Here is a 5549-nt window from a genome sequence, read left to right on the forward strand (position 1 = left end):
ATTTAAAATATCACTCGTGTAGAGCCGGAAAATAGTATCCCAATAAAGTGTTTACAGACAACTGGGGAATACAAAGAGACCGGCCGACTGGAACGTGTAGCATTTGTAGCAATACGGGATTACGTGGCTAAGTGGCTTAGCGGCTGAGCGTCTGAGCGGCTGAGCGGCTTGCGGCGGACGCAGCTAGGCGCGCCGTAAGCAGAACAAGAGCAGACGGCGACGCACTCACCGCTTGTCCTATGATCCAAAGATTTGAAGATATTGAGGACTTTTTCACATTATATATTTAAGTATTTTAGATTATTTAGTAGTGCGAATCGTGAGAAAATAAAATGGGATACTTTCTATTCCTACAATAATTGATGCAGTATAAATAAAAATACTTTCTACAAAATTACCATAATTTCATAATAATTAAGGATATTGATCACTGATATTGATCGTATAACTGGGTAAATGTAAATAAAATGTTTTCTGTAACTTTTTGTTTATTGGTAGATACAATAAATTATAAAACATAAAATATAATAAATTACAACAGCAATGTATCATAGTACCTACATAGAAATTAAGAGCTCTATGCATATAGCGTGCATACAGCTTTTATACATCATCAATCATCATCATCAGCCCATATACGTTCCCACTGCTGGGACACGGGCCTCCTATGAGGGAACAGGCCATAAGCCACCACGCTGGCCAAGTGCGTGTTCGCGGATGACACATGTCGTCGAACTTTTTAATTCTTCGACATGTCGGTTTCCTCACGATGTTTTCCTTCACCGTTCGAGCAGTGGTGATGTTACAACATGCGCAGATAAATTGAAAAATCAATTTATTTCCTGCGCGCTCGCCTGGTCTCGAACCCCGGACTTATCGATTCGAAGTCCGAGGTCTCACCACTGAGCCACCACCGCTCTATCTCTATCTGCGTTTATACAGTTACAGCGTAAAACACATGATGATATCAAAATCCAAAATTAGTTGTCTAATTTGTAAACGCCTGCAGAAAACTCCGCTGGGAACAGCGTCCGCGGCGAAACGTTGCCCGCCGCTTTTTAATTGCATTTGACGTAAATTACACGCGTGTGATAAAATGTTGGTAAATAAAGCAGATACAATCAGAGCCCGGGGACGGAGTGTAAACACAGGGTCTGCTCCCGGGGCGCCGGGACGCCCGCGCCCTAGGGTTGCCACTCGGAGAAACAACAATCGAAGGTACGGCAAATATGTGTTACACAAACCCCTTTAGTACATTATAGGTTGTTCCGTGATAACCAGATATTAATTTATTATAAAGTACCTAGTTAATTAAAGTAAAATATTTTCATTACGTAGATACCAAGTTGTATGATTTTACAATCAAACCTATTAACAGTTTTATGTAATAAAACATTGCGGCGGTTATTAATTACGAAATGTAAAGTTGACCACACTTCGTTCATGTCGTTGAAAATGCTGATATTATCTATGATTATTTTGTAAAGAATTTAAAAAAATAAGGCTAATTCCATTTACTTTCATTGCTTCATTATCATCAGTTTTTTTTCAATATTTTTATATGCCGAATCCATTCTTATTTACTTATTAGTTATTACCTACTTAATAAAGAAACATTTTAATTATTGTTGTTTTTGTATTTCGCTCTTAAGCAAATACAATTTTAAATATGAACGCATTTATCATATCTACGAACAAATTTTTATAAATGAACCTACTATTCATACTACGTATACACTTGTATGCTGTATATAAAAACGTATATTTCTGATATCATTGCAAAAACAATTAGAAAAGCAATTTGAATCGTTATCAGATAATGTAAATGTTTTCCTTATTATTATGCAAATATTGATTACTTACTTACTTACTAGAGTGGCGCAGGGACCCAAAGTGAGTCTTGGCCTCCGACAATAAGAGCCTCCATTTGACTCTTCAAATGGAGGCAGTATAGAGATCCTGCGCCATCTCTTGCCATTTTCCAATCTGGAGGGTGTGCAGGTCTTGTCAAATATTGATCAGATTTACCATTTCACATAAAGGCAATGTGGTTAACAAGTAAAGTCTGCTATAATCGTGTACTTAAAAAATTTAAAGTAAGACTCATAACTCATATTTTAATAATTTTACCTGTTGTGTTAGGATTTATACATAACAAACTTTTATATTATGTATTACAATAAATCTTAAAGTATGTACAGTTTTCAGTAGTGACAGCCCTACGCACGGCGATCCCTCACTTAGTTACTAATGTAGCGAAACACCGTTTCATTACGAGCCTTTATTAATCATAACAGCGTGTCGCGAAGGTAACTTCTGTAATAATTAGGGTCTTGTTACCTTCTGATTGAAGATGTATTGCCACTTACACTTACTGTTGCCTAAATGAGGTAGCGTTCGGAATCACAAAGAATATCTGATTGTTCGGTTACGAGCAGAGCTCGAATTTCATCATTAAACCATTTTCAGCATTTTTAGTTTTTGAGAGAAAATTAAAAACAATGATCATCTTATCCTTTTAATTTTTATTAAAAATCTTATATAATAATTATATCATCGGTACTTATATTGAGAATTATGATGGATTTTCTCATTGAGAGATAAATTTTGATATAGAATTAGATAAAACCTTGCAGAGTATTTTCGTTCTGAAAACAGGAAAGGAGGTAAATAGTAGCTGGAATTTTGTACGTGAGGCATCCGCCACACAATAACGCGGGGTGTACGAGAGAAACAACTTGTGGAAGCTAGTGATAATAATATAAACTTTATCTTAATTATATCTTATCAATTTTATCTAAATGAATCCAGAGCCACTGAGCAGAGTATCACATGGAGCGCATAACCTATAATAATTAATTATCTAGTCTCTTCTATGTGTGTCTGTGTTATTGTTTGATATTCTAGATTTATCTGCTATTAATTAATAATATCTAAACTGTGCTTCCGGGGTCCCTGTGCCCCCCGGATGTAGTAAGGTTTTTCATCCTATAAATACGTATAACAGCTGCATGACGAATAAAGGAAACTGGCAGCAGTTAATATAAACTGTATAAAATGAGGAGGTGTCGGTGAGCGGTGAGCTAGGTCCCGGGTAATGTGGGAAGTGATGGGTGGTGCGACACGACAAGCCACTCGCCACTCCGGCTTTGTGCGCCGCGTGACGCCCCGTGACGCCAAGCGTCCTACATTGTTACCAGTGTTTTGCACTCAGCCACTCTATTGTAACAATTACGTGCTATCGTCAAATACTAAAGTAAATTACACTGTAAATAAGGTAATAATTGAAAATGCAAAGTTATATCTGAGAGACGCTAAAATTAAATTGCAAATAATTATGTCTAGGTTGCAAGTCGTTAAAGACTCTGTCATTACTCATTGCTTGTTTATATATAGGCATATTTGTTTATAAAAAAATTTAATAAAAAATACGTCTCATCTGGTTATCAGATCGGTGAAGGACGATCTCCCACGGTCTCTTAGACCATTACAAGTGCGCATAGATGTTTTTAAACAAACAATATGTGGGGATTAGACTCGTCAATGAGATAATATTATGTCGTAATATTCTTCCAATCCTGACTCACGGGCTCACAAGTATACTGTCTGACTTTATAAAGCTATAGATATATCGTTCAAACCAGAGATAACGCACTCACCATATTTGGGGAAAATCATATTTTCCTGAACAATAAATCAGTGCTATCGAAGAATGGGCGTTGCTTTTCCCGCGTACGGGCAAGTCTACCTACATTATGATATGCTTCAAGGAGATTTGAGATTTAAGGGCTGTTACTTACAATTTTTGAACTTTTTTGGGCACGATAAGCCATTTTTGCAAAGGGTAAAACGGTAAGCGATGGTGGTATGCTAATGTATTGTAGATTTTATGTTGTAATTTATGGTTAAATAGCTTCCCGCCCGCGGCTTCGCCCCCGTTTTCAAAGAAAAACCCGTTCCCGTAGGATTTCCGGGATAAAACCTATCCTATGTCCTTTCTCGGGTATCAAAATATCTCTATACTAAATTTCATGCAAATTGGTTCCGTAGTTAAGGCGTGATTGAGTAACAGACAGACAGACAGAGTTACTTTCGCATTTATAATATTAGTATGGATAGGCAATAATTATTTTAAAAAGTATATTCTAAAGTTTCAAAATATGTCATTGCTTATGTATAAACCAAGTTTAGACAATAGACATTCAAAATACAATGTAACATCAATGCTAGCCGTCAAGCTATTCAAATTATTTAAGTCTATAATCGAGAATATTTCCCATCTCTCCGTTACTAAACTAGTTAACTACACTTAACTAGTAACTACATAGCCAGGAATGCATTCCTGGTTGTGTAGTTTTCTTTGAATAAACATATGTAACTTATCTGATGACGTGTTCTTTAAGAGCGGACGTTAACAATATTCCAATAATTTACAATCGACCCATTTCCGCGGATGACGCACGCAGTGTTCCCTATCGCAGCTTCCTTATCTCGATCGACCGATATAAAGATAAGCTATAACCTCATATTTAAATATAATTAATATTTTTTGTTAACAGAAAATACCTAGTCCATCCAATCCAACAAGATGTGGGGTAAACCGACTTACATGCACTTTTAACTTTTAAAACAATAAGATTATTGAAACTTGTTACAAAATTCGCTCCATGTGTATCTACTAGCAATAATTATATTTAGTAATATTTTTAGTTCACTGTTCATCGAAAGAATTATCTCATATTAGAAATCTCTATATTATGAATAGAGGACATTAGTGTACCTTGAGTGTACCATCCTAATGCAAGTAGCTAGGTATATCAATACAAAGTCAATACATATTAGCGTATTGTCTGTCTCAGTTCAGAATAGCACAGTTAGATAAATCTCCATTTGTCACATAAAGCAGGGCAGTACTTAACTATAATGCCTGATATCACAGTCGCATTGAAATGGCATGAATGAACCAAACTATTGCGTGATCCTCGTTTCATTCGAGAGCCTAATTAATTGTGGGTATTTCCCAATGACCTCTGTCTGAGCGAAGAATTAACTCTATATCACCACATTTCGAGCATAACCACTGGGATCTATTTAGAATGATACAATAGCCCGATATAATTCGAGCTGAATTCATTTACAGTTTTATTTGTTTGGCCGTTCAAAGTTACAAACATCAATACAACATTATGTAAAAGGCGCTTAGTTTAACTCGTTCCCTCTGATAGAATTGATAGAGTCGAGCATCAGCTAGTCCTAAATGAAGTATGGATTTAACCGACTGTTTAAGGGAGGATTGAACAGTAATCGAGATTAATCCTGTAAATAGCAGATGAGCTTTGGTTACAGGCTACAGTTAATGACGTGTAAACGGCCCCCAATAAGCGTGACGTTTGATAAGCGAATATTAGCTGCACGCCGGGGATTCGCTCACATTAGCAGCTTTAAATGTAGTTCAAAGTATTGTGTTTTGTGTTTTAAAGAAAAATTATAATTTGTATATTTTCCGATTGGAAAAATTATTTCGGTGTTAGATAGCCCATTTATCTAGA

The sequence above is a fragment of the Colias philodice genome, unplaced genomic scaffold (genome assembly GCF_061535455.1).
Source record: "Colias philodice isolate Cphi_HAF_F1 unplaced genomic scaffold, ilColPhil1 Martin Lab GWU primary ptg000018l_1:1-1108441, whole genome shotgun sequence".
Lineage (NCBI taxonomy): Eukaryota > Metazoa > Arthropoda > Insecta > Lepidoptera > Pieridae > Colias > Colias philodice.